Source organism: Papilio xuthus, unplaced genomic scaffold (assembly GCF_000836235.2).
Source record: "Papilio xuthus unplaced genomic scaffold, Pxut_1.1 DF825946.1, whole genome shotgun sequence".
In the NCBI taxonomy this organism is placed as follows: domain Eukaryota; kingdom Metazoa; phylum Arthropoda; class Insecta; order Lepidoptera; family Papilionidae; genus Papilio; species Papilio xuthus.
Window position 1 is genome coordinate 15,240,995 of NW_013532703.1, and position 12,080 is coordinate 15,253,074.

Consider the following 12,080-nt stretch of genomic DNA (forward strand, 5'->3'; position numbering starts at 1 on the left):
AAATTACAATGAAGCGTTGCAATGCAGAACAGATAGGGCCTTTGCTCAGCTGTATGTTTATTACCCCCGGGGGCAAAAACACTGATATTCTGCAAAAGCCTTTACGCCCTCAGTACGTCAGTTACAGCAATTAATAACATAAATGAAGTATTACCTAATACTAACTATTCCATTCGCCAAGAAGACAATGGCTACTAATTAAGTTTGAATACCGCGCGGACAAAGTTGCGTTACACTAATTGATTACACCAGGACAAAAATATAAATTCAATATGCATTACGGTAAATCCGAGAAAATATGAAAATAATTACGCATTTAATTTATTGTTAATAAACTTCCTCCATACACAATACTTCAGATCAGATTTACTTATTTTAAGAATTTCTTATATATTTTTAGAAAAATAAAATTTATAATATACTAGCTGTCGCCCGCAGTCCATCCGCATTGTTTCAACAACTTTTTTTTTATAAGAGTATGGGCAAACGAGCTGCTCAACACCGAGAACACCGAGATGATCAACGACACCCATAGACATCTGCAACACCAGAGGTACTGCAGAAGCGTTGCCGGCCTTTAAGCAAATGGTATGCTCGCTTCTTGAAGGTTCCTAAGTCGTATTGGTTTGGAAATATTTATTAATAGCCTATGTCTTCTCCCAGACTCTTCTCAATGTGAGTCAAATTTCCCCAAGATCCGTTGAGCCGTTCCTTGAGAGATATCTTCTAAAAAACAACCATCCATCCATCCAAACATTAGCATTTATAATATTTGTAAGACTTCTATCCGAGAGAAAATAATCGGTGAATTCCACCATGATTTTGTCTAGAAATTTAAACTAGCTAGAAGGCTATAGCTTCTTGTAAAAAAACTGTAACTGTTGTGTATAAAAAAAATTGACTTGCATAAATCACAGGAAACGTAACATCCAACTATAACGTAAATTAACATTTGGATTCACCGGTCGAGCTCATTTTTCATCCTCACATTATTTTCAGCCGCTATAATTTTGTTAGGAAAATGTATTTCAACATGTTTCTCATTAGTATTTTTTTCTACAATAAATCAAATAGAATAGCAATATATTAATCGCAAACAAGTCCGTATCTTGATGTCATTTAGCTATGGTTTCAAATTACGTATATTTTTTTATATCATGTAGGATTTTTTTTCTTTATGTACATATACCAAAACAGTTTATTACTACTACAAATCAATGCATGACATTAATGATATCAAACTTATTTAAAAAAAAAATACTAAATTACCTTTTTAACACCAGAAAAGGCAGTTACCGTAATTAAAAAAACCAATAACTTAAAAAAATTAATTAACACAGAACAAAACTGACACACACAAAGTTTGTGTTCACAATAATAATACGATTCGCACAAGTACGATACAAATGTATCAGGCAGTATCACAGAGGCAACCGTCCTCAACGCGCGCCAACCTGCGACTGGCCAGTCAGTCTGCGAACCATCTCTAACACATCCAATGTCACTGTACATACATTAGGTGCTTGAAATACATAATGGTTATCCATTTACTTATCCTGTAAGTAAAACAAATGAGATCACGAAGCCCGTGATATGCAGAATAGCTTAGAATTTACTTCCTTAGCTATTACTCATCAATTAAGTACTCGTCTTATAAAGAACCAAAATAAGCTAACCAATTGATATTTGTCAGTTGCTAGTATTTTCACCACATGATTTTTTACTATTGATTTCGTTTGTAAGACTATAAACTAACTGAATTTATTACTTTACAGTAACTACAACAATATACAATTAGACATTTCCAAAAAAAAACTATTTTAAAAAGACAAATAAGATGTTACAGTAAAATCGTTTTATAATGCGAAAATTGAACGTGTTTTTTGGCGTTGAAAGACTGCAGTGTCCTTGACCCGGCAACCTCCACAGCACACTCTTGTCAGCCTGATTGAACTGCTACACTGTATCACATTACACTAATGAAAATTGATCATGGCCGCGCATAACCTATCGCATACGTTTCATCGATTCTGTATCTTAGAAAAAACAGACAATGTATTGTCCTCGCTGTCGAACCGCGACGCCGACCGTAACATCAAGAAAAATTTAAGTAGCTTATTTTTTTTTCTTTTTTTTAGGGACTTACGTTCTTTTGAACATGTCAGTCCCATAACATTCAACTTAGGAACTAATTACAACTATAAGTATACAAGCAAGCGACAAAACAATAAAAAAAATACACGTAAAAGTTAATACCAAAAAGAAAAAAATAATATTTACAGTTTCCACAAAGCCTTTAGCACCATGCTTCGGACGCCGTCTGCTAAATCCGAAAATGGTTGGCCCATAAGCTTAAGTTTTCTACTGACTATATTCTACATCTGCACCAAATTTCATCAAGATCTGTGGAGCGGTTCTGGAGACATATTTCAACAAACCTCCATCAATCCATCTTAACTTTCGCATTCAAATTCGGTTAAGCTGTTTAAGTCATATTAAAAAAACATCATCCATAAATATTTATTAGTCGGACAATAGGGAAGCTTAGACACGTCTCCCTGAAGAAAATTAATACTACGTTACTCAAAATTATCTCATAGTTCTTTAAGAAAATTAAAGTCAGACGAACAACAAGATAAATGGAGCAAAATAGCTTTAAATTGTGAAATAACCGGAGAACTTTCACCCGGTCATGGTGAGTTAACGCATACAAGAGTAAAGCACGTAATGATTTACAACTTTAGGTCAATTCGTGAATTGCTTGTCATTGTTAAATGATATAGATTAATAGACAACTAGCGATTACCCGCGACTTCGTCAGCGCAGAATTGTAAAAAGCAACCCTGTATTATTCCCGCATGCATCAGCTCAGCTACCTTCCAGTCCAAGTCCCATTAAAATCGGTACAGCCGTTTATTATTATAGTCGAAGATTACCCGGAACAAAGGCAGAATTGCAACAGAGATATACAGTGAAAATTTTAATAATTGGTTTTTAAAGGAATAAATTTCAACATTATAAAGATAGAGTTAGACATAAATCATTTTTTTTTTACCAACTCTTCTGTAACGACCTAGAAGTCTTAAGGTTTGTTGTATAATTCTTTGATTTAATCCAGCTATTCATTGTTATTGATTCAATCGCTACATTAGGAGAAAAGAAAGGCAGTTTGCCTAAATTGGAATGTTGTTGAAGATTTCACAAAGTTCAAAATAATCAGAGATAACAATTGCCATTTTCATATTACTCATGTTACCTAATAGCATGAATAATACACTGATTTATTTATGTTTCTTCAAAGACTTGCATTTCTTTATTCCGTGAAAATCCACATTGAATGTTATAGGATCAAAGGTGATAACGCGTGGAATGAATATAAAGAGAAAAAGTTCCCTAAAACATTAACGCAATATGTTGATTTCAGTTTTTCTCTGCAATGAATTTAAATAAAAACAACCGTAGTTTAAAGTCACAAATCTTAAGCACATTTTCCAAAGGAAATAAAAGAATATCGTGTTTCTTTATGAATTCGGTTTTTATTACGTATCAATTATTCCTATCATTTTATCTTCATCGAATAGTACAAGAATAACACCTGCGACGCTGCATTCCACTAAAATACTACGCACCTACAATACTTGTACATTAAAAAGGAGTAGCAGAAATAGTTCGAACATAATTAGAAGTGGTAGACATTGCTGGCCATGTTTTACCTATGCAGCTGCCACCGTAATGGGACAATCCGGAACAAAGGTTATTTTGTGGTAAGAAACTTGGACCCATTTCTTTAACGCTTTCTTATTTAAAATAGTAGTCTTGACTTTACCACAAAACCATTTACCATGGGTTTCTTAGTCCATAATCCACGTTTAAATCATATCGTTATCTTTGTTTGGTCAAAAATGAAAGACAGGGATGACGATATTTTCATACAGAGATTATATCAGAAACTCGATATATTTAATGATTTGAATGGTATTGTAATGCTGCCATCCTTGTTGCGTACCAAATTTTATTAACAGCGAAGGAACGTAGCTTTAGCAGTATCAATTTAAATGTTAATATATACAAACGTTATGTAAGTGAATAGAATTAAACTCGAATGTGTTTGTCTGCATATTAATTAGATATACCGTAACAGTCGCAGATTACCGTGGGTCGCGACTCCCACTTCTACACCGCCGCGTCGGGTCAGCGCAAACATGCGATGTTTTTTGCTAATCTTTGCACGACACGCATATTTAATGGTCAATATTAACGCGACAAACTTATCTGACAGACAGGCAACATTGGATTAGTTATACCGCTAGGAAAATCGACAAAATATATCAAAATGTATTGGAATGTCGCGCATCAAAAGTTCTTTGTCAGAGAGGTACTGTTAACGCTATAATTTTTTCAGAAAATATGTAAACTTAGGCATTGAAAATGATACGCAAAACAAGATATGTAAATTCCGACAAGAATATTCTGGTAATTTTTACATTGACAAGGGCGTAATAAAGTGTTATTACAATTGAGTTTTACTTATGCCAGACAAATATGCGTACAACGACGTGCTAGCTATTAGACTACATTACAGAGTTCGTAGAATCAACACAGTTGTTGTCTCTTCGACGGCTTATTTTCTTTCTTTTTTTGTTTTTATAGCCTCTATCAACCCGGAAAATAAGAAACATGCAAGTGAAAGTTTAAAACAATGGTGCTGCCATTCTTGGATACGACAAATAATTTACCTATTTATAATGCAACTATTGTGCTGTTGAGCATCCGAGAATTGTCTTTTGTTTCAATAAACAGCCTGTATTCTGTTAATCATTTATGGTCTTTCGACCTATTAATACAATAGATTGTTTATGGTGAACTTATATGAGAAGTACTAATATTATAAATTCAAGTGTTTGGATGTATGGATAGTTGAATGTTGTTGAAAATTGCCGTAGATGTAGAATGTTATCAGAAAGAACACATAGGCTACTAATTAAGTTTTTTTTAACACAATGAAGACGGAGTGGCGGGAGACAGGTAATGCTAAATAAAACTTTATATGAAAGTCTACAGACACCATGAACTTTCAAATTCCTGAGGAGATATTAAGATATATCGATAACAATGAAACCAAAAGGGAACATCTGAAAGCACAATCACGAACAACCTTCACGACTGTACAACTAAGTACAAGTAAACAAATCATTCAGTAAACACTGTCGCCTCTCTCCGTCGCGGATACGACCTTGATATTGGAAAGTATTATGCCGAGTATCGATATTATGATCTCACGAACGTCATTTGTTTTCCAAGCTCGTTACAAAAGTTATAATTACGCGGAAAAAGTGTAGATTAACGGTCGAATCATTAACTCATCGCTATGAAAAGACACAACTATGAATATTATAAACAAACACATAATTTTAAGAATAAGTCAATTAAACGATAAAAATATTTCTATCTTTTTAACCAAAGCTGTAAACTACTTAAACTTAACAAACTTCTGTTTATCAAAAGTTCAATTGCTATTCGCAAATGACATAAGTTTGAATAACATGCTAGTGGGTAAACTTCGTCGATATTGCGAGGCTGTTAGGAAAATAGGCAAAGTGCTTAGTCGAGCTCTTTAGAAATTCATTACGTTGAACATAAATTGCTTTGAAATAAACTCATCTGTTATCGGGACTATTTCAGAGAAAATTACGTTTGAATAGTTTTGTAAAGGGATTTATATTTTACCTTTAACGTAAGACACTTCGAACTTAATGAATGTAGTAACTGTGAATAAAAATAGATTGCTTAGCTTGACCCTATTTGAAATACGCTCAAGGGACTCCGAAAAACCTCGGACCGTTGCTTAGCACGCATGCCGAGTGGTGACCAATGAAACTTTATCAACTCTTTCCATTATGTAATTACCAATTTCCAAATTTACGAAAGAATAGTACACCCTGTACTTTCCTAATGCAATGGAAAGATATTGAAGTAAACTCCAGTTTCGTCTGCGAGGTTTAATCGCATGTGTTCTAAATTTGAACAGTAGGCGAACTGGGGTGTTAGGCAAAGTGCCTTCGCTTCGATGCTATTCCATTAAAAACTTCAAAAATGTATGGAACTCACAATAACTTTCGTTAAGTCACGTGATTGTCGCGCGTCACTTTCATACATTTTTGAAGTTCGCTCTGGGATCGCTTCGAAGCGAATGCATTTTGTCTAACTCCTCTGATCACTCTGGGACTGAGGTAACAGCATTATACAGATGTTGTTTGTTTTAAATGGACTATTCATTTCATGTAATTCACATTCAAATAAAGGTTGATTACGTACGATTTCAATTGTTTGACCTGAAGCACAATAACAACACAGATAATGAAATCAAATGACTTTACTCTTTTGTCAGAGAAAGCAATCACTACAAAGGTAAACAAGACCTTTTGTACGATATAGGTCATAATAATTATAACAGATTCATTTAATCGCCTTTATTGTCGATTTTTGAGACTTAAATCTTACAAACATAATAAATGCAAATATTTGTATGGATGGATGTTAGCCTGAAGGTATCTCTAGAACGGATGTACAGCTCTCGACGAAACTTGGCATACATATAGATAATAATCTGTAAGAACACATAGGCTACTAATTTGTTTTCGCGCGGACGGAGTCGCGGGCGACAGCTTGTCTTTGTATAAAACATATTGTCATCCCTCTTTGATAAAACAGAGATAACAATATATTTTAAATGCGGATTTTGGTCTCATAAACCAACAGCTACTCTTGTACATTAAATTAAATATCAAAACCAAATCATTTCATGCATTGTAAATAGCCTATAATCTACCAATTAGTTGGTAAAAGAACATACAACAATTTAATTAAGAGTAATAGACAAAAAAGGCATCCTTCATAAAACTATTAATATTTGAGCTGGCTGGGTTTACTTCGTTATTCATAGTGGTTCATCATGTATTATTCATGGACAGGTACTTTCTAGAAATTCTTGAAATATCGTGTGAAAGATATATTTAATATTTAAGAAAAAACGTACATACAGTTACAGGAAAATGGGACGACTGGTGCGATCCAAGGCAATACCTACTAAAATCGTAGATTATCATTTCAGATTTTTTCGCCTTTTTTTATATCAAAAGGTGGCAAACGAGCAATCGGCCACCCGAAATCGCTGAAATAGCGAAGTGACCGATGCCCGTAGACATACGCAATCGCATATGCGTTGCCTACCTTTAATCGACGGAGGAGAGGATGCACAGAAAGAAAATATTTTCCCTTCCCATGCATCCTCTCATCCGGAAAGTCCTCTTCCATTTCCCATCCTTTCCTTCTAAGAAAAAGGGTGGGAAGGGAAAGAGGACTAAATTGGGCCTCCAGGACGCACACTCATCAGACGAAACGCGGAATTGCTTCCACTTCACGTCTGTCTTCTGTGTGGTCGTGGTATTTCACCGGGCTAGCCGAACCGATTCGTGCGAAGATGTTAAAGCGGGCTCTACCACTGTTAAAAATGCCACTGCCTAAAATTTTAATGAAAGCGACAAATAATTCAACTTAAATAATCACAAGAAAACTTAGCAAAACTAAAATTTGCGACAAAATCAACTTGGATATTGCAAAACTTATCCAATAAAATTTCAAGAAAATCTATTGAAAAGAAACACAGAATTTGCTTACCTCAAAACACCTTAAAAGGAAAAGTTTTTCAATAAGTAATTTTTAGGAGTTATAAATAACGAACACTTTTTTGTGCACGAAATTCCGCAGTAAAAACTGCTTTTACCCACCTCTTTTAACATTGAAAGCACTTTTAACCCCACGTTACATTAAGAAGATGTCTCTTCAACCTACATATTAATAAACATTAGGGATTAAAAATGGATAGATAGATGAATGTTTCACTGAATACGTTAAAATACTGCAGTGTCCCTGACACGAAAACATCCTAACACAATTGTATTTCATAGCAATATGGACGATACAATTTAACTATAGATTATTCTGTGTTACAAAAGGAAAATAATTACGAAAGCTTTTATGCAAGGTGCTAACGGCATTATTAAGGTAGGACATGTTTTTAAAGACTAAGAAACCATTTACTCCAACTAGTCGAAATTTGTAGGTAAACTTTAATTATAAACTAAATATGATTGTGGTAAGCCGCCATCAAACCTAAAGTCCTTGTTCATTTACCTGTTTACTTTAAATTAATTTCAGTACGCACAGCAACAGGACAAAAATAACAAAGGAAATCAACTTGACAAATTACTCTTCAAATAAAACACTAATTTGATATCTCATTTCGTTTTATTGACGTTGCAACTAAAACTTATCTATTGGCCAGCAATAGACTAGTCAGAATCAGGTTTGCGTCTATAATAGTCAGCGTTGTAAGTTGATAGAAAATTGCTATTGAAGTTAATAAAACTTGATAGATTTAGAGAGACGACATTACAGGGACTGATTGCCTCTCGCCGCCGCGCTGGCGGACCAATATTTGATTATTAAATCGATTCTTGTACTCCAATTAATCGTACATTTACTTTAACAGCATATTTATATCATACAGCTAGGTATATGGTCCTAGTGCATGCAGTTCGATACTACACATTGCAAAAAATAAAAACCAAAACACAAGTTCTCCAGTTGTGTTCAATCAAAATTCAACCAGACCGAATAACTTTCACCGCATAATAGTAAATTAAAAGCGTACAAAAGTGAAACATACGTCGCTACGTAGAGCAAGGAATCAGAGCGCACTTTTGTAAACGGTACTGTTATTTAGTTCTTTTTGTGATGTCGCCGTTTGCATACAGATGCAGAGTAAAAGCGACCTGTTTTAAATTAACTATAACAAGCAGTTAACGTGACTTCATAGTCTGCCTCTAGAATTACCACTTGATGAGTTAAGTTAATCCATTTGTTGAATGTAGAATTAAAATTCTGCTAAAGACGTGGCGTACTGGCCAGTGAACTTTTGCCTTTTTAATTAAATAAAAGAATAGAAGAAAAGGGGGGGAATAGCGTGGGAAGTATAACAACGATATGTCAGACGAGTTTTCAATGTTTTCGATACTCTGCGATTTTGCACGTGCATTACTGGCATTTATAAAAACACTATGTGTCTATGCTATTCTCATTCATATCATTAATATTCGACCTTTTCTTAATGGTCGTCATTTGATTGAGTCATTGTATTGCGACATTATATAACATACAGAAATCCTTGATCTGTAGAATGTTAAAGAAACTAATATTAAAATATAATAGAAAGGACATAGAAAAGGACAATTGTCTTTGGGTCATTATACCGACGAGAAACTGTAACAAACTCAGATGGAATTGAAACTATTTCTACATAATTGAATGGGAATAGGGGTATCGAGTTACAATCTCGTATACACTCTTCATTCAAATGGAATCTAGGTCATAGGTCTTATAAATTGTTACAAACTCTTGGCAGTTTTGTTTTCAACAAGTGTACTCTAGGTTCCTGAATACGTGTCCATATTTCATCATCTGAGTTCAGTTCTGTTACATGGTTATACTCCGGTAAAAAAAATTACAATGAAAATTTTAGAAAGGTGCGTAAAGTTCAATGATCTATAAATACATCCTTGTAGCTGTCGAATGAAGCGTATCGGCAGACTTGAGGTAATTATCTTGAATTTGATTTGGTTTGCCTCATTACTACTATGATCGATCGCATCGCGATTTAGTACAAAATTGATGAAGACGAATTACTAGAATCAGAGCCGGTTTTAGTATTTCCGGACCTGGGCGAGATTTTTGCAGCGCCCCCATTTTTGGTGTCAGGGGAAATCTTCCAAAGATAGAGGACAAATGAGGCGCCCCTTTTATATCCGACTTTGGCACCTGCAGGCCCTCTCACGACCGGTGTCCTGGGCGGTTGCCCCACCCCGCCCTACCTTAACGCCGCTACTGATTTGAAATGATCTTTTCAAGGTACTGAAATCATTTATTAAATTTAAATCTATCGCTATAATACAGAAGTACCAGTACTTTGCAGTGTTGTTGTTATGTTTTAGTGTCGATAGCGTTTACATAACAATAAACGTGTTGCTATCACGTGCGCTGCGATTTGTTGTTGTATCGCATTAGCGGCCCACGTCGATATTTCTAAACACTAAACAGTTAATGTTGTTAGTTGTCGACCTGGGGATTCCTTTGTTATTATTTACCTTACGAGAACTATACACATATAGATTGTCCCCTATTAAACCCTTTATAATAGGCAATTCTTTTATACTGTTTATTTCTTTTTCATCATCATCATCAGCTCACTAGGGACTTACACTAGGCTATAGCTCCTCTATAGGGACGTACCCTATTGAGGGGCTCGCCGCCTACCCTTAGTCAGGGGTTATTAGGCCATAGTCATTTCTTTTTGCTTAATTAAATTCTTTCATCTTTTTTACGGTCATGGTTATTTTACATTATTAAATTTATTCTTCGATTTTTCATGTCCGAACCAATGTAAGCAATTGATTTTTGGTAAGGGATTTCACCATCAATATTTTTCATGGTATAGTAAATATAGTATATAGGTTTTTGAAAGGTCAGTTCGCATGGTTGTATTGCGTTAAATGTTAGAAGATTATTACTAAAAGAGCATCAGCAAAACGTTAAATGTCATGATGCTACGCGTTATTACATCTTAGTGCTTACAAAGGTCAATATCTAAAGCTTGAAGAAAAGTATGTTGTCATTTACAATTGTGATGATTTTTTTGTTTTAGTTAAGTATATTTACAACTCTACAAGTATAAGTACGTAACCTTTAAATGAACGATATCGACTAGACAGGGTCTGGCAATGCATCCTTTCCTAGTTGATTAGTCACGTTCAGCACGCGCCGCCGGGACCTCGTTAGGAAATTCTACCATACATCACTCACGACGAACATTGAATTATACACCTCGTTAGATCACAACGTACGCAAACACATTTGTGGATGGATTTACTATGGATACATTTTTGCCGAACATAAAAGACGGTAAGTGGGTTTACTTTACGCTCCTTGCTAGTTTAAGAGATCGACGTTCTGTATCTTTGGTGTATACTCCCTAAAGAATTGAAACCGTGTTGTTATTCCTTCGAACAAAGCTGAATTATTTTATAACTGGAAGAGCACGTTAAAAATCTAAAACATAACGGTAAAACTTTAATCGCCTCACCAATTTTTTGTTAGGAGTTTTTTAAAGTTTTTTAAAGATACTATTGCCTTAGGTAAAGGTGTGTCATCGCGTTATCCACGTAAAAGTAAACTTCCCAAGACTACGTCATATGATGTGAGTCATTGTAACATTGTTATGAACATGGTCCGGATACTGTTGTCAGCAGAGAAATGTGACACCTAAGAATAGGAGGTTTTATCTCCCTACTGTATTCGCAGTAGGGAGATAAAACCTCCTCGACCTGACAACGTTTAATTTACGTTTTGCTTCATTAGCGAAATCACTCAGTATCTAATTCATCAACTTTCTATCAAGATTTGACAACGCTTTCGTGTATTTCATGAGCAATAAAACATAACTTAATATCACAGGAACTATTTATAAACAAATAAACTAACGTACAACTTTGTTAATAACTCCATTTTCTCTAAGACGTGTCTCTATTGACAGGTTCATTGCAAGCTCAGCTACCTTATTTGTATAACGGAATTGTATTGTAGTAACAATTACATTGTATGTAAAACTATTTTGGACGCTACTATTGTAACTGGTTTAGTACGTACAAACCGCACCTTCAGTAGCCGCATCCTTCACATTGTTGCTATTGGCTGCATCACAGCACACGGACAAAAGACCAAGTCAATGGTCGCTGCTTTGTAAATCAAGGACAGCAAAATGAGTCTTATTATAATGCGATTAGAATGCAGAGCGATTTAGTAGAGTGCGTAATGACTGTCGTCATTAGGGAGCGGTGCGCGTGACAGATTAAGGTGATATATGGTCGTCGGCTAGGATGACAGGATCTACAGTCGAACGCGCCTTCTGTATTATACGAAAGAGTACGTAGTAGTTCGAGTTTCTTTGTTTATTCAAGAGTAAACCT

General features: G+C 35.0%; 1 protein-coding gene across 4 annotated transcripts in view; it reads right to left on the reverse strand.

Annotated features, from left to right (window-relative positions):
- LOC106124948 (integumentary mucin C.1) overlaps positions 1-12,080 on the reverse strand; it is a 44,189-nt gene that overhangs the window by 16,477 nt on the left and 15,632 nt on the right. For 2 of the 4 annotated variants that reach the window (XM_013321992.1, XM_013321989.1), the window contains exon 1: positions 1,270-1,463. The exons of the other annotated variants lie outside the window; for them this stretch is intronic. The gene's annotated coding sequence lies outside the window, so the exon portion shown is untranslated. Of the gene's footprint in view, positions 1-1,269; positions 1,464-12,080 lie in introns of those variants that run through there. 4 annotated transcript variants of the gene reach the window in all.